Source organism: Myotis lucifugus, unplaced genomic scaffold (genome assembly GCF_000147115.1).
Source record: "Myotis lucifugus unplaced genomic scaffold, Myoluc2.0 scaffold_78, whole genome shotgun sequence".
NCBI classification, from domain to species: domain Eukaryota; kingdom Metazoa; phylum Chordata; class Mammalia; order Chiroptera; family Vespertilionidae; genus Myotis; species Myotis lucifugus.
In genome coordinates this window covers 3,999,953-4,022,177 of record NW_005871126.1, presented here as the reverse complement: position 1 = coordinate 4,022,177, position 22,225 = coordinate 3,999,953, and the positions used below count along the sequence as shown (strand labels likewise).

At 38.2% G+C, this 22,225-nt stretch overlaps 1 protein-coding gene across 1 annotated transcript in view; it reads left to right on the top strand.

Annotated features, from left to right (window-relative positions):
- PDE3A (phosphodiesterase 3A) overlaps nucleotides 1-22,225 on the top strand; it is a 247,103-nt gene that overhangs the window by 49,875 nt on the left and 175,003 nt on the right. The gene's annotated exons all lie outside the window — the stretch shown is intronic.

Here is a 22,225-nt window from a genome sequence, read left to right as displayed (position 1 = left end):
TTCTGAATATCAACAATATAATTATTGAACTAGAGGCAAATTTAACAACAACTATATATTTCTGAGAGGAAGGGAGAGGGAGGGGAGATAGAAACATCAATGATGAGAGAGAATCATTGATCAGCTGCCTCTTGCATGCCCCCTAACTGGGGATCAAGCCCACAACCTGGGCATGTGCCCTGACCTGGAATCTAGCTGTGACTTTCTGGTTCATAGGTTGATACTCAACCACTAAGCCACACTGGCCAGGCTGTATATACTTTTTATTTAACATTATTCATATAATTCTTATTATCCTCTCCCTCTAGTTTCTCTCTCTCTCTCTCTCTCTCTCTCTCTCTCTATATATATATATATATATATATATATATATATATATATGCACAAAAAGTGAAAAGGGGATTGTTGATATTTGCTCAGAACTTGGCATCCAGACTTATAATTTTCCCCTCATGCCCTTGTTGGTTGCCTAGTTCTTAGAATCAGCAGTCCCTTAATTAATTGCAGCTTCACAGGGTATTTAGGTGAGACCATTATTGCTGAATGGTTTCTTAGAAATTAGCCCAGACTCAAATCACACATAAATTGTATTTATGATTAAAAAAAATTGTTCTTGAAACCATAGTGCTAATACCTTTCATATCAGAATAAGAACACGAGAGATACCCCATATATACCCAAATGAATATGCTGGATTTCAGGTAAGTATATGTTACACATATGACCTTGAATTCACACTATTATGAAAGCCAGGAGAACAGTGTTCATTATGATGATATGTAATGGAAATGAGTCACCACTCCTTGGGAATGCTCTTTAAAGCAAAAATGAAACTTCTTTAATTTTCCCTCCCCCCAAAGCAAACGTTTTGATTCCTAAATATATGTTCAGAGGTTCAGGAGTTAGCTTTGGAAACTTGCAGCCTGCTAGGAGAGACCAAAAAAAGTATTCTCTGTTGCCCAGTACAGTGTGTATAAATACTTGTCACTATGAAATTTGGAGATTATATAATATGATGATATACATAGTATAGATAATTGTACTTTTATTTTAAAATTATTATGAGAAATAAAGTGTCAATTGTTTAATTAAAAAATTTTGATTTTTGCATTTTTTTTGAATTGAGAAAATAGGTATTACCAAAGTAAAACTTCTTTTTACCAAAGTAAATAATTTTTTTTTGCTAGAAATTCTTAACACTATTGTAGTAAGCATATTATTTCTTGCTGTATTATTGAATGCCTATGAGAAAAAGGTGGTCAGTTCTTAGTTGTCAGGATGGGTAATGGTGGCGATGAGAAAGAAAAAAAGTGGTAATTAATAGAGACATGAGCTGCCACAAAACATCTTGTCCCTTTTGTATTTGGGGGGGATAATTGCCAACAGTAGACCTCTCACATTCTGTCTCTTTTTCTCCCCCTTTTCCCTTTTACTTACTCTTCCTAAATAGCAAGTTTCCATTTCAGTAGGAAACTAGTTCAATAAATATAAATAGATATAGAGGAGTATATATGATGGCAACTTTCTAAGCTACGAATTTGAACATATGTTTATGAGTTTATTTTATTAGAAAATTCTAATAAATTCACAGATGAATTAGCAGTGTAGTGCTCCTATTCATACAAAACAAAAATTGTTTGGGAGGTGGTGTGGAATAATGTTCCCAGCTGTCTTATGAATGATTTACATTGAAACTGCCACATGTGCATGTCAGAATAACTATTTATTGGGAAATCATAAAAGTAAGCAAAGTTTTCATCACTGACATTCACTGTAGAGTAAACCAAAGAGCCAATGATAAGCTTTGATGAATAGTAAGAATTATTGTAATTTTAAAAAACAATATCAACAAAAGCACAGCCATCTCGAGACAGTGGAACGTGGTGTAATGACAGTAGAATTCCTTCCTGAATTCTGTCCATCTGGGCTGTCATGTCCTGTTCTCTCTCTCTCTCTCTCTCTCTCTCTCTAGCTTCAAAGCCAAATGAGGAAGTTCTAGTGATGAGATGCTTCTAGTTTTATTGGTATGTAACCCTTAGCCTGAGGCTAAAATGACAGTCTATGGAGTCTTGTCTCATTTGGAAGAAATTGACAAAAAACATGTTTAAGATAATCTTGGATTAGCAGGAACATATATGGGTTGCCAAAAATATCAAGTGTCTGAATTGGTTTGGGTAACCAGTAATGTCTGGTGTTTTTCAGAATGGTTTTTTTCTTTAATTCCCAAACATGTTGCTGATATACATGAAAATAATGAAGTTCTTTCCACTGGAAGATGGATATTAAAGAAGTTGAGTGATTTTTTTCCCCATCATTCAGTGTTTCAGATAGCCTGCCTGCTTTAGTTTTCACCGTGATTTTCTTCTATATTTAAGAGAATATTTCACTCTTTAAAATGAAGTTTCATTACTATTTAATTAAAAGTTTGCTCTTTCTTGCCCTAGGAACTTTGTGATTGATAAATATGAATTTACATGTATGCATATTTGTATGAATAAATATGTTTATAAAGTAGATATTTAAATAGAGCTAGCACTCAGGGTGGGCCAGGCATTATTTGAATCACGTTACAGGTATTAAACTTTATAATCCTTTCATCAGTGATCTTCATATTTTGGGCTCAAAAATATGAAGTTATCCTCAGAATGTCTGACTTTTTTTCTGTGATGCTTATAATAGTTCTATTTATGTATTTATCTATCTGTTATCTACTTAATGGAACTAAGACAAACATAGAAGTATGATGATGATGATATATTATTTTGTTTGTTTCCCAAGTGGCTGACACAGTGCCTATTTTACCAAGCATGTATTTTAGGGTCAAGAGGCAGCATAATCTAATAACTACGAGCCCAAAACTTGCTCCAGATTCCCTGGTTTTGAATCCTGGCAATGCTTCTCACTGGCTGTGCTATTTGGGACAAGTTACTTAAATTGTCTGCATTTCAGTTTCTTCATTTGTTAATTATTTATAATAACAATATCTACTTCACAGAGATGTTATCCAGATAAGATGACCTTATATTATTTAAAGCACTCAGAATAGTTACCAGCATATTTTAAATATAACATAAGCAATACTACACATAAATATATATTTGAATATTAAAGACTTTCTCAAAGACAAACTACTTAATTCTCTTTATGAAGCTTTTTGCAATGACAGTGCCAACTAGAAGAGACTGTGTTACAAAATAAGAGTGGAGGATCCCAGATATGTATCCCTCTCTCAGGCAGCTACACATCTGAATTCTCTGCCTGTTCCTCAAGTAAGTGGTGGCTGGCTCCAAGTGAAAACTGAAGATGAAAACATTTAGTTTTTAAAAAACATCTGGAGCTTTTACTTGACTACAAATTTAATATAAGCCAATTGAATGATGCAGCTGCTTAAAAGAAAAAGGAAAAAAAAAACTAAAAACCTCTTTAAGACTTCCTAAGGCAGTATAAATAGAAATAGAGTGTCCACATCATGGGAAGTCATATCTTTGACGTACTTCACACTGGCCAGATCACAGTTGGAATATTGTGTTCTGTCCAAGACACCATAATTTTAGAAAAGACATTGACAAACTGTGGTGCTGGAAGTCTGGAAATGGTGTAGGAAACAGAGGAAGTGGGACCGTGTGGCCTGGAGAAGACTAAAGGGGAACGAAAGCACCTGTCTCCAATTAGTTACAAGGTTGCCTTTAAGAAAAGTGGTCACACTTGTATGTTGCTCGAGAAAGCAAAAGTAGAATCAATATAATGAAAGTTACATGCAACTTTTAACTCCATATGATGGGGGAGACTTTATATCAATTAGTCTAATAATGGGAGTAGTTTGTTGTTCTCCTTAACAATGGGACTGATGCCGGGTCTTGCTGTTAGACTTCCTGTATGTAGCTGAAGATTAGATTCAATTACTCTCATTCACTAAAATCAAATTTATGTATTTATATACTCACTGGGCTTAGCTGGTGAAGATCCCTGGAAAATTCATTAAGGTCCTAAGGCTGTTATGGTTAAGATTAGATTTGGGGGGCTATTGTCTACTTCCTATAATGAAAGGAGTCAAAAGTCTATACCATTGGTTCACTTTTACTCAGACTGGTTTCCAAGACTTATTTAAGGGTGGGAATAGGAGCCCTGAGTGGTATGGTGATTTCCAAAATTTCACACATTCTTCTAACATAGGCTTAGTAAGTTATTAAGAATTTTTTATGTAAACAAATACCCTATATCAGTGATGGCGAACCTATGACACATGTGTGAGAGGTGACACACAAACTCATTTTTTTGGTTGATTTTTCTTTGTTAAATGGCATTTAAATATATAAAATAAATATCAAAAATATAAATCTTTGTTTTACTATGGTTGCAAATATCAAAAAATTTCTATATGTGACATGGCACCAGAGTTAAGTTAGGGTTTTTCAAAATGCTGACACACCGAGCTCAAAAGGTTCGCCATCACTGCCCTATATCATAAAAGGCTAATATGCAAATTGTCCCCACTGGTGGGAGTTCAACCTACCGGGAGTTAGATGTGCACTGACCACCAGGTGGTGATGGACTGTGTAGTTCAGGTCCTCCACATTGAACTTTTGCTTTCTGTTGTAATCTGTTAAATTGTGAAGAAACACCACGAATCAAACTCTCCTGTTTGGATGTTTATTATTTCAATTTCGGTACATATTTTATGTTTAATATGGGTGAGATTAAAGAGGGATGTAATTAATATGTATATTAATTGCAATCTGTAAATTTTGGAGGTTTTAGTTTTTTATTTGGTTTTTTGATGTTCAGAGGACCAGGCATGTGCAGTAGTAGTGAGGTTATTGTGCATCCAAGGGTTTAGACTGCAAATTGTTTTCTCTGTTCCTGTACTTCAAAAGTATTTGAATGAATTCCATCAAAAGGGGTTTTATTACTGGAATATTTACTTTAAAAAACTTATATTAATATAATAGTATCTATAAAAATAAAGATTATTAGGGAAATATTATAACTGGGATTTTGTAGAATCTGTTAACTCTAAATAGCATTGATGTTATGAACCTTTCCATTTCCTACCCTCTTATAATTCTGCCATGTGAATTTTAGTTGATATGAATTAGCATGTCATTAAGTAATGGTTTTGAGTATAGTTAAGGTTTATTGCTTAATATTGCCTTTGATGAATATAGATCAAAAAAATAGCAGACATAGTTTGACTTATGATTTCTTTCTTTTTTTCTTCAAATGGTTACTTTTTAACATTGTTTTATCTTACTTTTGACCCTTGTCTAAAACTGTCCTTTGGTAGAGTACTGCAACTTATAGCCCTTTAAAAAAAATGATTAAAAATTTTAGAGACTAGAGCTATGGGCCTTCTGAGGTAAAGAATATTTTGAATGGTAGACTGTTTAGTTATACATATTGTATTGTTCACATTTGTGTCTTACAAGCACTTTCTCAACCCAAGAACAATTTTTAGCCAACTAACCCTGTAGGCGCAGTGGTTCTCAACCTTCTGGCCCTTTAAATACAGTTCCTCATGTTGTGACCCAACCATAAAATTATTTTCGTTGCTACTTCGTAACTGTAATGTTGCTACTGTTATGAATCGTAATGTCAATATCTGATATGCAGGATGGTCTTAGGCGACCCCTGTGAAAGGGTCCTTCGACTGCCAAAGGGGTTGCGACCCACAGGTTGAGAACCGCTGTGTAGGGTGAGAAGACTGTCTATCCTAACTAATGCAATGGGTTCACTTCAAATGCAAAGATAGGGATTACTGAATGAACACTTTACTGAGCACCTACTACATGAAAAACACTTTGGGAGAGAGGGGTTATAAAAGAGAAAGTGAATATATTTAGATTTGACCATTGGAATGAGTGTATTTACTTTTTGTAGTTGTTATTGTTGATTTTTTTCTATGTCCATTATTTCAGTTTCTCATTTTGTTTCAAATACAGAAGAATCAAATTCATTCCATATATCCTAGACTCTGATTCTTTATGTTTTTCTGGCACCCACCAATCACCCAAATGCCAACATCTACTGCATATTTTGCCGTATAGTTGTAAGCTTGAACTACAAAATGCCCCCAACTGTTTTAAAATTTATTTGGGTGCATTTTCAAAATAACCTTCTTTTGAGCTCTCAGTCTTATGTGAACTGTAGTTAAACTCTGTTTTCCATGACTTGTAGCATATGGTATTTAACTGTTTGCTGGTGTTGCTTTCTCAAGAAAACATATTTGTAGAATGGCACTTAATAAGAGGAACTCCTCTCAGGTGCTTTGTGCTTACACATATTAAATATACTTAAAAATGAAATATATATTTATCTTAGGCATTGTTTCATTGTCTTTCAAAGTTCATTATAATATTTGAAGCCAAAATAACCTTTCTGGAATTTTATCCTGAGATGTTTGCCCCTAACAGAACAGAATCAAATCACTTGACATCACAGAAACCGGTATTGACCCTGCTCTTTAAAAGACCATCTATTGCATGTGGTTTGAAAATATCATCAAACATAGATCTCAGATTGGAATTTTATGACCTCATAGAATCTGAATTACTTTCCATAAATTGTGACCTTAGTGTCATTTTTCATTTTTCTAAATAACCCACTGAATTCTCCCATTTTTTACCTCGTCCAAAGAAAGGGCCTCTCGCATTTTTCATTTCTGTTAGCCCTGCAACAAAAAAGTCATACATGTTCTAATTGTGGCTTCTGGGAGTGCAGTTGTGTGAAGTGTTGGGCATGCTATCAAAATCATAAAGACAGCTGCAAACATCTCAAGGGTGATTATAGATGTCATTTGTGAATCAGAGATGTCCGTCACAGAGGAACTTGGAGACTTGCCCCGAATCGTACAGATAGTGGCCAGGAGTGCTCATGGCCCAGCTTTCCTGGTCCTGTGGCCTACTGCTTTTCTCAGGCAGTCAGGTGATCAGACCCAGTGTGCAGTAATGAAATACGTGGCAAACTTTGATCTTTTAAGCCATAAAAAGTCTATAAAACAAAAATTTCAAAACTTGGAGAAGGAAGTATCGTTATTAGTAGTATCTATGACTCCAATTTAGTGACAGATATTGTTCAAGGGTAATGTTTGTGTTTGTGATTACGTGACGAGTGGCAAAAATGTTAGTGTGGCTAGAGTGTGGGTTTGTATTTGGGCTTTAGATTGAGACAGAACTGAATTTTGGGTCTATAAGTTACTAGAATTGTGACTTTGGGCAGGCCATTTAACCTTCAAAGCCCTGGATTCTTTGTTTATAAAATGTAAACCGATTATAATGTCCTTGTTGTGATGTTTTGGTGAGAATCAGAGATAGTGTATGAAAGCACTTAGCATAGGGCATAGTGCAGGATTAAATATAAATATAACACAACTTATCTTGAGAGAGTAAAAGGAAGCAATTATTTAAATCATCTCAATATTTTAAGCTGTTTGTTAAAGTTCTGCTAAAATAATGAGATAATTTTTAAAAATAACTTTTTATTGATTTTAGAGAGAGAGAAACATAGAAACATCGATGATCATTGATCTGCTGCTTCCTGCATGCCCCTCCTGGGGATTGAGCTTGAAACTTGGGCATATGTCCTCATCAGGAATCGAACCAGTGACCTCTTGGTTCATGGGTCGACGCTCAATCACTGAGCCACACTGGCTGGGCTCATGAGATAATTTCACATACCCATATGTGGTAATCAGAACTCCATAGACAATTTATTAGTCCTCAAGTTATTTGCTTTTAAGTGAGGCAACTTTCACCTTCAAGAAAATCAAAGAAACAGAAGAGTAAAGATTATTACAATTTTTGGAGAAGTGATAGTGTGATTTATTTTGAAATAATATACTTCCTTGGCTATTACCAAGAATCTGTGTGGGTTTTTTTTTTTTTAATGGAAAAGTTTATGTACTGTTTAGGATGATGACCTTTTGCTTAAATGCCAGTAAAAGGTAGAGACTGATTGCTTTGGAAGATGATGCGAGCATTTCATCTCTAACACCAGGTCTAATTTCAACACTTGGAAAGGAGACCTTGGTTAAATCATTTCAAATATGGAAACTTAAAAATGGTATTAGTTTAAAATTTTGTTTTCTAAATATTTAAGCATTTCACACAGGAGAACTACTTACCAATATAGGAGGAAATTCATAATCATTCCTGTATGTCAGGATTTCAACTACTAATGCCACCCATTCCCACTACGAATGTCACTCTGGCTTTCTCCTGTGCACACTTACATAACTTATCTCAGGCACTTGGTGGCATCATCTCGCATAGTTTGAGAAGCATCCAAAACTGCCAGGAAACTGTCAGCATCCAGGTGCTCTGAATCCTAGTGAGCGATTTACAGCACTGCTTTCCTAAGAAGGGGTGCCCCGATAGTCTCCCCGGGCCTCAGCACTAATAAAGAATAGTGGACAAAAATGGCTGTTGGCCATCCGGGAATATGGTGATCTCCTGGCGCTTTGCAGTCAAGATCTTGATGGCTCCAGGCATTTTACGCACTCCATTCATATTCTTGGGTCACTTGCATTTTCTGTCAGTGGCTCATCTAAATACCATTTGTCAGAAAACTTAGGTTCCCTGTAGCTCCTTCTAATGGGCCTGGCAGGCATTACATTACAGTCTTGGAAATTTCCAAGTCTGTCTGAGAGATAAACAGTAACAGGGCCTGTTCATTGAAAGTGTGGTTAGCTGCCAAAGTACTCATCACACCTGCTTTTATTCCTTCTTTATGAATATTGCAAATTATCTAAAAGGGAGCAGAAAACACACCTGTGTTTTAGTTGACGGGATTGCAAAAATACAGTGAGACGATTTTTGGACCCCTCATCGTCCTGATTTGGGGAAAATGGGTTGAAATAAACCCTACACTGATATAATTTGGTTAATCTACTTCCTTGGGTAAGAGTTCTGAAGAACTGCTTCAAAAGCTATGAAGTAGAAGAGGGAGATCTTGCTGAAAAATCAAAGGATGTTATTCATACCAATGATTAGGTGATGCAAAGAATAAAATTGGAAACTTTTATGACTAAAATTTAAATGTGATACTGAGAAGATTCTTTTATGGTTTGTGTCTTTTGCTATCTCTCCTAATACATCAGAGTTCACATGCACAGAAACCTCTGCGAAGACAAATGCACTCAGTAAAGCTTTGAATGAACAAATGAATGCTTCACCTTGTTCTCTGCTTGGCCAAGGAGGTACCTTTCCTAAGGAGGAAGAAGCCCTCATGTTTCCCAGTAGAGCAAATTCACACACTGCATCCTTTAGGAAGATTTTTTTTTAAATCCAGGAAGTTTTTGCTAATATTAATAATTTGATATAATCCCCCTGGCCTTGATAAACACCATGCCTTTAATGAGCTTCTGTGGGTTTTTATTTTATTTTACTAGAGGCCCGGTGCACAAAAATTTGTGCACTCAGGGGGAGGGGGTGCCTCAGCCTGGCCTGTGCCCTCTTGCAGTCTGGGACCCCTCGGGGTATGACCAGCTGCTGGCTTAGGTCTGCTCCCCGGGGGATTGGGCCTAAGCTGGCAATCAGACATCCCTCTGGCAGCCCGGCAGCCCTCGGGGGATGTCCACTTGCCAGTGGGGAGCAGACCTAAGCTGCAGTCAGACATCTTTAGCGCTGCTGACGAGGTAGGAGAGGCTTCCACCACCACCGCTGTACTGGCAGCCATCAGCCTGGCTTGTGGCTGAGCAGAGCTCCCCCTGTGGGAGCGCACTGACCACCAGAGGGCAGCTCCTGCATTGAGCGTCTGCCTCCTGGTGGTCAGTGTGTATCATAGTGACTAGTCATTCCCAGTCTTTCTGCTGTTAGGGTCAGTTTGCATATTACCTTTTTACTATATAGGATAGAGGCCTGGTGCACGGGTGGGGGCCAGCTGGTTTGCCCTGAATGGTGTCCCGGATCAGGGTAGGGGTCCCACTTGGGTGCCTGGCCAGCCTGGATGAGGGGCTGATGGCTGTTTTCAGGCTGGCCACACCCCCTTCAGGGTGGGGGTCCCCACTGGGGTGCCTGGCCAGTCTGGGTGAGGGGATGAGGGCCGTTTTCAGGCTGGCCAGCGACTGAAGCTCTCAGCCTCTCCTTTTTTTTTCTTTTTATTCTGGGATTTATTTACCTTCTATAATTGAAACTTTGTTGCCATCCTGCTCAGTCCAGCTCTGAGGCCACAGCCTGCTGAAAGCAGGTATCTGGGGTTTGTTTAGCTTCTATAATTGAAACTTTGTTGCTTTCGGAGCTGTTGCTTTTGGAACTCATTGGCTTCCTCCATCACTGGAGCAAGCAAGCCTCCTGCTCGCTTCAGCTGCGTGGCTGCTGGCCGCCATCTTGGTTGGTGGTTAATTTGCATATCACCCTGATTAGCCAATGGGGTGCGTAGTGAAGGTACGGTCAATTACCCTTTTTGTCTTTTATTAGATAGGATTGTTTAAAGTATTACACATAGTAGTACATATGTCTCCTTTTTTTCCCCATTGACCTTCCCTCGGCCTCCCCTCCCCCCAGTGTCTTGTGTCCATTGGTTATGCTTATATGCATAAATACAATTCCTTCGGTTGATCTCTTACCCCCCCCCCCAACACTCCCCAGCCTTCCCGCTGTACTTTGACAGTCTTTTCAGAGCTTCTATGTTTTAATAAGTTTTATTTTGTCTGAAGGAAAATTGCATATTTTGTTTTGGAGATAAATTACTCAGTTTTTAAATTCTTTCTTTGAGGGTAAGGGTGCATTACTTTACGGCATGGGAGCAAAAGGAAAGCACTTTACTGGAGAGAAAGATCTTCAAAACCATGGAAGTGAGCAAAATTGAAATGGGTCACTGCATAGAGATTTAGCATTTATTCTAAAATATGGTGCTTTGACATCAGTAGTTCCCTGTTAGGTATATAAGCATTGGATGCTGCCTGAGTCCCTTCCACCATTCCCTACTTTTAATGTATATATACACTATTTCATTGAACTTGAAAGAAAATGTTGTAATGAAGATAACATATGTATGTCCTCTTTCTACTGTGGCTCTGTGGAGAGGGATACATTTAGTGGGGAAACTACCTCAAATCCAGGATTGCTGCTGGCTTACTCCTCAGCTCAGGGAAGTCACTCTTTCTGTGCTGCAGTTACTGCCATAATACTGGATTATTTGGGTTCATTGGAAGATTTTTTTAACATCTCTATTCTATCTTTTAGTTTTCAGAGAATAATAACATCTCCCTTAGATTGTTTCATTTGGAAGGAAACATTATCATTACCACCCTAATATAAAAATGTGAATATTTGTTTGCCATTCTATAATTCTATCTAAAACAGGTAGACTGATTTTTTGTTTTGAAAATAAAGGATATTGAATGAAATGAGGCTAAAGAGAGATTCTCTGTGTAGCTAAGTCTGGCTCTAAATATCTATATAAAAGGCTAATATGCAAAGTGTCCCCACAGGAGTCCAACCCGGAGCCCGGGAGTTCTATTGTTCGCTATGATGTGCACTGACCACCAGGGGGTGGCGCAGAACGAAGGAAGGCCCCAGCTGGCAGCCGACAGCCAGGGAAGGAAAGCCCCGGCTGGCAGCCAGAAGGCCCCCATTGGCCCTGATCGCCAACCAGGCCTAGGGACCCTACCCGTGCATGAATTTCATGCCCTGGGCCTCTAGTATAATATAAGGTACTAGGCTTAAATAAGCAATAATGAATGAATCCCCCCAAAATAAGTTTTATCATAACTTCTGAAAACAGTTTCTCCATTACGGTTTAGAAGATGATTTTTTGTTGTTCACTAAAATCTTGTTCTGCTGTGTGTGTGTGTGTGTGTGTGTGTGTGTGTGTGTGTGGCGGGGGAGTTCCCTCAATCATTTGAGAGGATGAGGATGCTCTTACATAATGGAGGATATGAAAAACTTTTACTATCTCCATGATCTTAAAATAATTTACTTAGCTCTTCTGAAACTACTTCTTTTTGTCTAAAATGGGAGCATTTGAACAGCTATGAGGATTAATTTAAATCAGATGGGTTAAGTGTTAGGCCACTGTCTTTCAGATAGTGTGGCTGGTAAGGGTATAACAAAACACCACTGCTCTTTAGACATACATGTAGCTATAATATCTTTACATTTTTCATGGTATTAATTTATATTTCAGGTGTTTTAAATATAGTTGAAGAGCATAAAACAAACTAATAAAATCATGAAATCAAAGATAACCTATGTGCTTTATATTTTCAGTTGTATATAAACCTTTTGAAAGAAAATATGGTCATTTTATACATTAGTTTAACAATGCATCATGCAACTGCTGTAACATTCATGAGTTTCTGAAAGTTAAAGTAAAAATTTAAGATAAATGAGATTGAGTGGATTGGTGATCTGACTTCAAGTATTAATCTGTAAGCACTTTTAAAATGCGCAATCATTTAGAGTATGAATTTTCCCCTTCATAAATCTTTTACAAAAAGCAGTGATAATGTGCCAATGCAGATGAAACATTCGAACTAGAAAATGTTATTTATAGATGAATAAGCTAAGACCTAAGGTGATTAGATGAACAAGCTTAAACCAAAGTCACATAGATGTGCATCTATCCAATTTCTCAGTTCACCAGACACTAAGGTACTCTTTTCTGTGACAAAAAGTGAAGATTTTATTCTTCCAACTTTCATCAAAGTCTCACTGTTTCTGGGAATATAGAAAATGCTGGGAAATTTCTTAAAGAAGAAAAGGAAGAACATAAATGATTTTTTCTCTTCTTACCTTTTCCCCTATAATCATAAAAATTCAGATGGCTAATTCCTTAGTTTATTTAGCCTACTATCTGAGGCACAGTTTTTTTTTAATAAAACCTGTATTATATTCCAAAAGCAATGTTCAATTTTGTACCACTCCATTTGCTAGTTAAAATTGTTCTTGAAATTTAGGTGAATGGTTATTAAGCAATGAAAACATATATATATTAGTATGCTTTTGTGTACAGGGATAAAACCTAATTGAAAATGATATACATCATAAAAACAGAAGTATTTTGTCCCACAAATGGAAGTCTAGAAGGTCTCAGGCTTGTCTTCATCAAAGGGTTCTGGCTCCATTGTCCCTGGAAATCTTTTGATTTTGTCTTCCTCTGTGGATAACAAGATAGCTGATGTGCTTCTGGGCCTCATGTCAAAGTGTAGAAATGATGAGATGAAGAATGAGGCAGGACTATCTTAGCAGCCCCCAGGAATAAGTATTTGGAAGAACAGCAAAAATTAAAATTGAAATACGCAGACTTTAATTTGTGAGGTTGAGAAAAGTATGTGCTACTAGAAAGATATTTCTGAGTCTACATAGATAAAATAGATGTCTTCTCTGTCACAATTTTGCCTTCAAATTCATTATTTATAGACCTCTGTTTACAGTCGTTGAAGATACTGAAATTTTCACAGGTTGTGGGCAAAGGGCATGCGAAGGTGAAATTCCTGGGTGCTCACAATGCTTTATAGTTGTCTTCCTCCACTGTCACCAATTTTGAAATCAGAACTGCTTGTAGAAATATTGGGTGATCAGTTTTGTTTTCCACTCTGAGCTCAGTTCTCATTTAACTTGAATTTGCGTGGTTCTTCCCTAAACTCGGTGTTTCTGATGGCTCCCACGTTGTTAAAAATCATGTGTAACCTTGATATTCTTTTAAAAGATCACTAAAGTGCTTAATCTTACTTGATTCCTTAAATCAAGACATGAATTTTGAAGTGACCTTTTCCATTTTCTGCATGTCAGCTGACTTTGTTTCTCTTACTACAGCCTTGAGTATCTGTAAGCCATTTTTCCTCATGAGTACAGCATGTGCCCCGAATGTTTGGACCAGGAGGGAGCATGCATTTGTGATGTAAATTTACAATTTGTTTCCAGTGAAATTCCCTAGAGGCTTTGAATCTGTGTGGTGTATTGTACCTCTGTAGAGACTTACCAAGTAACCACTTGTCTCATCTTTCTTCATGTGAGGATAGAGCCAGAGAGGGTATTTAGAATCCATTGTCTTTAGAGGATATTTACTACTTTTTAGTAACTCCTAGACCTGGTGAGGAGCTTGAGAGGGCAGGTTCAATGGATGCACTTGACAGCAAAAGCAGACAATCCCTGTCCTCAGAGGGAGGCAGACACAGTTAAAGCAAACACATGTTCAAGAAAGGGAGGTACGTGGTGCTGTGAAGAACCTATGCTTGACTTTTTTCATGCAATGCAGGTTGAACCAAGATCTGAAGGAAAATCAGAAACTAGATTCCCACAATATCGTGAACAGTAGGGTTGAAATACATGCATGCCAATGACTGTCCTTCTCTGTTTGTAGGGTATTGATGTGGGGTGGAATTTATTGCATTGGGTTTTTATCTTTCAGATACTAAATAATAATTTTTAGTCATTTGGTGAAGAAGAGAGCATCTTTGGTTTTCTCAAGGATCCACGATTTTAAAACAAATTTTAATTCATAATTGATGTGAAAAATAACCCACTTAGAAAGAAATGAGGGTATCACTTTTAAGCAGGGTTTGATATTTATTATATTGAATAGTGGTATAAGACGCCCAAGCTTGATTTGATTTAAAAAGCATTTAGGGAGCACCATCTATATACCAGGCATTTTTCTGGGAGCTGGGGTGGAGCAGAAAACCAAGCAGAAGTGGCCCAGGGCTCTTGGACTCAGACTCCAGACAGCCAGGCGGTGCTTCTCGTGTCACACTCTGTCACAGGGAATCCCAGTTGCCTGCCTTGTTGCTGTGGAGCCACCATGAGATTCTTGATTGTGGAGCATTTTCACTTAATTCCTAACACTGATGATCTGTAATGAGCATTTGTATTCACATTGATCAAAAATATCTCTGTGTTGTTGAATCATCTTGAGAATCCTAAATCTTCTACTCAGCTATGTGTCATCCAGAAGAATTTAGGCTTCTCTTCCAGATTAAAAAGAAATTCATTTGGGATACAGCATGTTCTGAAATAGTGAACCCTAAGCAACCCCATATGACATTGATATTGTTTATTTGTTTGTTATATAACCAAGGGAGCAATAGTGTAACAAACATCAGAGAAAATTGTCTGGGTGATTGGAGAAGGTGGGTGATTGTGAAAGGCACCATTATAGTGGGTAGAACCTAGACTTGGTTGGGGAGGGGGACTTGTCACAAAATTTGAGTGCGATTCCTGAATCTAACACCTGGTTATGAGATACCATGAATAAGATACTTAACTTGATTAATTGGTTTTCTCTTTTTCTGAAATAGTAATTATATTTGAGGACCACGTGACAAATGTATAGATGCTTTTATATTCTGTGTAGGTAAAAAGCTAGAAATGGTCAGGTTATAGACTCCCCAAGGTGGTCTTGGTACATACAATACAATGTTGGATCTGGACAAACAAGTTAAATAAGAGAAACCGGAATTTTTCTCGTGTGTGTGTGTGTGTGTGTGTGTGTGTGTGTGTGTGTGTGTGTGTGTGTGTTTATTTCTGGTATTGGGCATGATAATGATTCTTGGAGCATAGGAATGTTTGTGGTGACATGAAAGTTAGATTCCGTAGATTAAGGTAGAATAGGTAGATAGAGCCTTGCCTCTCAAAGGAAGATTCATGGGTCAGCATTACCTGGGAGCTGCTAGAAATGCAGAATTCAGGTCTCACACTAGATTACTGAATTAAAATCTGCATTTTTAGCAAATCCCCAGGTGATTACAGTATATGCACATTTTCTGAAGCCCTGGGGCTGACATTTTCAAATCTACCCTGATCATTCCAAAGACGTCAGGATGTTGCAGGAACACTGACAGCCAGCAGCTGCTGAATGTTTTAGCACCACCTGGGGGAATGAGGGGCACAGGAGGGTTATACTAAAAAAATATGCTGCTTTCTGTTCCCAAGGAACCATTTTAGGGTGAAAGGTTCATATTCCATTATCAGTCCCATGAGCCCACCAGTGTTCAAAAATGTTTTTTTCCCAAGACTTTTATGGTGCTAAAGTCAGACTTTTCATATTGGAATAACAGACCAAAAATGACTGACAGTTATAGTGTCTGGGATTGAGGGAAATATTTAGTCAGAGGAACTGGGAATTTATCAAGAGATATATATGATTTCATCTCTGGGATTCTGGTTCTGGTCACCTTTGCTCTCTGAGGACAATAAGGGCTGCTTTACTCTGCCTGTTCTGAGTTCCATGAGGCACATATTCTCAGGCGCTCAGGGTATTCTGTCAAAAAGATCTTATTGTATTATACAGGGGAAAAGGGAGTCAATTGAGACCAAGAGTGGCTTAAATTCTCCATGAAGATCACATGCATATTTGAAAACAAGAACTACTTTTTCAGATTCTGTATCTAATACTCAAACCTTTTCTATGTGATTACAAAGCAACTCTCCTCCAGCCTTACCAAGGTTTAGCTTTTCTTTGCAGGATAGATGAAATAATTTTTAATTTTTCTTTCTCTGTAATTCTAGGAGTTGTGACTTTACTCCTTTTTCTCCTCTGTTCCCCCCCTTCTTCCCCATGCCTGCCATGGGTTCTGGGTAAAATTTAAGGTATTTTTGTAGCTAAATGCTGTGTAATCCCTTTGAGTATGGACTCTACAAACAAAAATTGATAGTGTTGTGTGAGTAATGTGTCCATACTGCGTGCTTGCAATATTTTAGGTGATGGCCTACAGAGAAAGCAGACACTTATACTCACACAGTGTACATTTTATCATGTTGAACTTCCTTTTGACCATGGCTCAAAAGTTGGAAATATGCTGAATTGAAGGTTAGCACTATGTTGTTGATTTACTACCCCCCCCGCCCCCAGATTAGCTAGTCCACTTTTTATGTACAAAAAAAAAATGCTTTCCCCAGTAATACCACCAATCAAATCAAGTAATCTATAATAATAAAATGGTAATATGCTAATTAGACCAGACATCTTCCGGACATCATTCTGGACGTCCTTCCTGACAAAGCCAGGGCCGGAGGGAAGCCAGCCCGGTCGCAGGTGCCTGCAGGCGGCCCGAGGGAAGCCAGCCTGGATCCGGGGTGCTGGAGGGAAGCCGATGTCAGCAGCCAGGGGAAGGAAGGCCTACTCTTGCATGAATTTTCAAGTTCATTATAATTGTCTTCCTGAGCAGGCCCATGCAAGTATATTGCTAACACTAAAACTTTTCTTGACTTCCTATAGCGGATTCCAGCTAGTAATGAAGGCTTCCTATTCTTGGATGTAGAGAATGTCTCTGGGAAGAATTAGGTTCATTCTCTTCATCGTTCATCAAGTTCCGCTTAGTCCTCTTTTAAGGAAGCTCCTAACTATTCACAGGTGTCCAGCCTCCTAAACTTCCAATTTATCTTCAGCACAACCAGCTTTTGAGTAAAGCTTTACCACATAATATTTTCTCTCTTAAAGAAGCCTGCCGTATATAATGTTAAGGCGGAGTTGTCATGACTGCTATGTGTGTCTTAAGCCAAATACAGTTCTCAGCATTCCAAGGTTATGTGAATACACAGAAATAATTATTCTCAGATGTTGACATTGCACTTAGCATGTTAGTGATATAAGAAGATGTGGCTCAAAAGTCATTCATTTAAAAAAAATGCAAAATATAGAGTGGAAAAAATATGGTGTGCATTGAGACACATACTATACTGTAGAAATGTTGGGGTAATTTAGCTGCTGTCATATCTTCAGAAGATATGGATGCTCTGAGATAGCGTGCTTCCTGCAACACAGCCATAGGCCAGCGATGTTGTGCCTTGCTTCCCGTGCAGTAACTGCTTTTAATCACTGAGCCAGACCCCTGATTCTTGGATTCTCTTGTTGCCTAGTATGTTCTGTCTTTATGTCAGCTTGAGAATTACAAAAATTGAAAACTTCACTTAGTTTCAGAATGCAATTTTTCTATAATGCCTATAAAATGAAAATAAGACTTTAAAAGTCTCATCCATCTCAGGTAATTTTGGAAGGAAAGGGTTGAAAGCAGTAAGATTTAATTGTTGAGAGAGACCAAGACAAAATTGGAAAAATCCTCATTTATTTTTATCCTAACATTCATACATGACATCTAATATGAATTTCATCTATTTTTATCAATTTATCTTCTAGTCAATAGAAAAAGGAGAAACTTGAAGTTTTATTATACCCACAGTATTGATTCTTTACATTTATGAAAGCAAAAATTATTTCTATCATCACTTAATCATTCAATTTTTACAGTAATATTGGAAGAAAACCTAATAAAAATGTATTAGTTAACATTTGTAGTGAAGAATGAAAAGTGAAAGTGATGCATTCTGTGTATGATACTGCTTGGTATTTATGTTCTAGGATTTCATTTTTAAGTTTTTCCCTCCAAAAGATTTTAATCCCGTAGTAATTTATATATAATGAAAAAGAAATTGGTAGGGTAGCTCCATTATCCTACAGGCTGCTCTCGACTGACTAAAAATAATTCATGGAGTAGAGATTAAAGGTCAAAGTCTGTTTCAGAAAAGTTATAGTCAGGTGGTTAAGCAAGAACTGTTCCTAAGGACCTTCGAATTTTATTTGATCACTTAGTCAAAGAAACCTGGGCCGGGCCCTAAGTTTTTCAGGCTACAATGATCAGACTACTGGGAGGGTTTCTTTTCAAGAGCAAATTTATCTCTTAATAAGTCCTCTCACTTACACAACTTCTTGCATGGATGCTTTTTACTACAGCCAAGACAAAGGCATCAGGAAATGCTAGGTTTACTTGTTGGTGGAATCGGAATGAAAAGCAAAGTGTTTTCCAATGGCCATGTGTTTACAAGGATACCTGTCTGCCTGGGGACATCTTTATGGTTATGGGAGTGAAGAATGCTATCTGACCAGTTGTGGAAGATTAGGTGTTTTTTTTTTTCCCCTCTTTCTGCTGCTGGATACAGGAGCTAGGCTTTTTAAAAAAAATCAGATTATAAATTTTCTTTTAGGATTTCTCATCAACATGTCATGGGATTTGAGAAAAGTCATTTGACCTATCTAATCTTTGATTATTTATAGATAAAAGGAAGAGAACATGTCCAGTTTTGTGAAATAGATGTTTCTGCACCTTATGAATAAAAATATTACATACTAGAGGCCCGGTGCATGAAATTCATGTACTCACGGGGGTCCCTCAGCCTGATTTGTGCCCTCTCACAGTCCAGGAGCCCTCAGGGGATGTCTGACTGACAGCTTAGGCCCGTTCCCTGTGGGGAGAGGGCCTAAGCCATTAGTCAGACATCCTAGTGCTGCCTCGGAGGCGGGGGAGGCTTCTGCCACCACCACTGCACTCACCAGCTGTGAGCCCAACTTCTGGCTGAGCAGAGCTCCCCCTGTGGGAGCGCACTGACCACCAGGGGGCAGCTCCTACATTGAGCGTCTGCCCTCTGGTGGTCAGTGCACATCATAGCTACTGGTCGTTCTGGCATTAGGTTGATTTGCATATTAGCCTTTTATTATATAGGATTATATATTTTATCAGTTTATATGTTAGAATTGGATCTAATGTCTTAAATTATTCAACAATGAAGATCAGTATATTCAAGGCATTTTAAGGAAGTACTGTTGGAAATATACATGGATAGATAAGAAGTAACACTGACTAAGGAAAATATAGTACAGTTGAGAAGAATGAGCTTTATTTTTATTTTTTATCCCATAGATAATTTATAACCAAGTGCTGTGAAACAGTTAGAAAATACCTTATAGTTCAGAATTGGAAGATATTACTTCCTGAGTGGTGGGGAGCATTCAGAAAAGTCTTTGTGGAGTATATGGCATTTGAGCTGGATCCTGAAGGGTGAGTGGAATTTGAGCAGGTGGAGACTAGGGAAAGATCAATCAAAGGCAACATCCTTAGTTGAGGAAGAATAAAAAAAATGTAGTATGAGAAGATAATGGCTTACTTATGCTATGGGTCATAGAATGCACTAGATTAACTAGTTAACCCTTACTAAGAGCCAGATACTTTTCTAAAATAAGCATTTTGCTACCATTGTAATTAGGTAGTTATTAATAACTAGTGGCTCAGTGCATGAAATTTGTGCACATTAAAAGGGAATTAATTAGAGGAAATATTTTAATATTGTTAGTTGCCCTTTCTCTATAATAGAAGTGTCAGAGATGAAAGAAAATTAGTAAAATGTATATGAAAATCTCTCTCCTGTCAGAGTCTGGGGTGAGCCGCGGGACCCAGAGTCAAGTCCTCGCCCACCTGCGTGTGCATCGAAATCGCGCGAGACCCAGACCTGGCTGGCCCCACCCCCGTCAAGCCCTGCAGGGCGGGGGGCACAGCCTCAGGTCCCCTGGCCCCGGGGGTTGGGGGGCGTGGCCTCAGGTCCCCTGGCCCCGGCGCAAGGGTGTGACGACCATTTGCATATTAGCTCTTTATTATATAGGATAAGAAAGGAGCAAAAGGAAAGCCATCTTCCCTGCAAAACACTGGGGAAGGGATTCAATGAAGGGAAGATAGACGCATGCCCAGAAAAGTTAGGTTGACTAGAAAAGGTGCTCACTGCCACTCATAAGGAACAGAAGTCATGGGACAGAATGAGTGTGGTCACTGCAAGGGTGCTAACATTTTGAATATATAACCCTCTAAACAAAGAAGTTCTCTCTCTTTTGCTTTTGAGGCCCTTGGGACTCTTGTTGCTCGGGGTGTGCTCTCTTGTTCCCTGGCATTCTCCATTTGGACCCCACACACAATGGCTGATGGACTGTAGCTAGCTTGGTGCTGCATTGAACCCTGCTGCAACAGGGAGTGAAAATCCTGGATACTAGCTCTGATTTTAGCTCTCTTGAAACCCCAGCTACACGTCTTCTATGATTGGACTCAGGAAAATGAGACTTTGGAAACCCAGGGATGTAATTCCATGGAAATATCCTGCGTCCTCCTGTGTGAGTCTCAGAAAATTATTTTTCTCGGGATATCACAAGGACCCCATCCCCACTAGCAACAAGGGGAGACAAGGCACATTTTCCTCCAGTAACAACTTCACATTTATTATCTTATTTAAATCTTCATGATAGATCAACAACTAGAATGTGTGGATAAAGAACCAGGGCATCAATACAACAAGTATCTGTCAGAAGTTGAACTTGTAGCCAGAGATTGGGGCCTTGACACTAGCCTCTCTATCTTGATGTTGGAGGACCTATAATCCTATAGACTCTAGAGAATGATGTACATTTCATTCCATAAGCTGTGGTCACTCATGGGATGTTTTGGAGCAGGATGAGTAGTGTGTTCCTCCCAATTACTCTTTTTGTTTCATTTCACCCTCCTATTCCCACTCATTCCTCTCTTCAACCTGCCTTCAAACTACAGAGAGAAACCTTTCAGGACTATAGATCTGATTGTATAGTGCAGCTACTTACAACCTTGCAAAGTTAAGGGTCTACAGCACATGTCCTCCTCCTTCCCATGGTGTACAGGCCCTGCCAAGCTCTATAGCTTCTTTTGGAACTATTTTCCATTCTCTTAAATCCCCTTTGTCTTCTCATTCTTCTACCTTCCCTAGATTAGTGTGTCCATCTTGAGGACTTTTTTGCACCCCTGGATCCCCATTCCCTTTCACCTTCCTTATTTATTGTTACTTATTGAACCACTTGTTGACCCTTTTGTTCTATCAACGTAGAAACATCCAAACCTGTAGAGAATTTTTTAAGAGTTCATTTGAGCCCAAACTGATGACAATTTCCCAGAAGCAAGACCTCAAATGCTCTGGAGAATAATAGTTTTGCAGTTTCTTCTATGCGTTTGAAATTAAGAAGAGAACATAAGGGAAATTACATGAAGTGGGAGAAAGCAAGGTGGGGATTGGATTATAGGATAGTTAAGATTATGTGCTCTCTTGAGGGTGGTTATGCCTTTGAGGGGTATTACTTCTGGCAATTCAAAGATGTGCTAACCTAGATTCACAAGGACAATGGACAGGGCTGGCTTTAAAAACCTCTCACTAAAGAAGTTATAGGCCTGGGGTATGACAACTCACCAGGACCTACTCAGGAATTCATTATTTATTACCATACCCCTTTTCATCCATAGTTCACATAAAATTTCAAATTTATTTCCAGACATGCAAATGGAATTTAACTGTTGACACATTCCATATTAAAATGGCTTTAAAAATTCTTTTCTTTTATTCAAATTTTCAGTGTGAGCCTTACAATCACAACCAGGTATATGTAGTAATCAGGTTACTCAAGAATCTTCTAGAAACCTCCAAAGGACTTAGTGAGACTTTTAAGGCTAAGT